A 758-nucleotide genomic window follows, 5' to 3' on the forward strand; every position below is an offset into this window, starting at 1 on the left:
AAATAGAAGAACACATTCTAAAATTCATTTGGAATCTGAAGGGTCCTCATATAAACAAAACTATCTTGAAAACAAAGAACAAAATCGGAATACCCACAGTTCCTGATTTCAAAAATTACTACAAATTTACAGTAATCAAAACAATATTTTACTGAAATACAGACAGACATATAGACCAATAAACTAGGGTGAAGCGTCCAGAAATACACCCTCACATTTTGGATTTTGACAAGGGTTGCCAAGACCATTTAATAGGGAAATGATGGTCTTGTCAACAAACAGTGCTGAGAAAACTGGATATCCTGATGCAAGATAATAAATAACAGCAAATACAAAAAAATTAACTCAAAATGGATCAAAAACCTTAATGTAATGCTAAAACTGTAAAACTCTTAGAAAACTTAGGGCAAAAGCTTTGTGATGTTGGATTGACAGTAATTTCTGAAATATAACACAAAATGCACAGGCAACTAAAGAAAATAATCAACAAATTTGACTTTATAAAATGTTTAATAAATTATTATAACCAAAGGCATTATGAATGGAGTAAAAAGGCAACATACAGAAAAAGAGAAAATATTTGCAAATTATTTATCTGATAAGAGATTGACATTCGGAATATTTAGAGAATCCTCAGTTTCAAAACAACAAAACTCAATCCAATTCTGCAATGGACAAAGGACTTGAGTAGATGGTTGTCCAAAGAAGATACACAAATGGCCAATAAACATAGAAAAATATGCTCACCATTGGTAGTC

Source organism: Mandrillus leucophaeus, unplaced genomic scaffold, assembly GCF_000951045.1.
Source record: "Mandrillus leucophaeus isolate KB7577 unplaced genomic scaffold, Mleu.le_1.0 Scaffold31, whole genome shotgun sequence".
Classification (NCBI taxonomy): Eukaryota; Metazoa; Chordata; class Mammalia; order Primates; family Cercopithecidae; genus Mandrillus; species Mandrillus leucophaeus.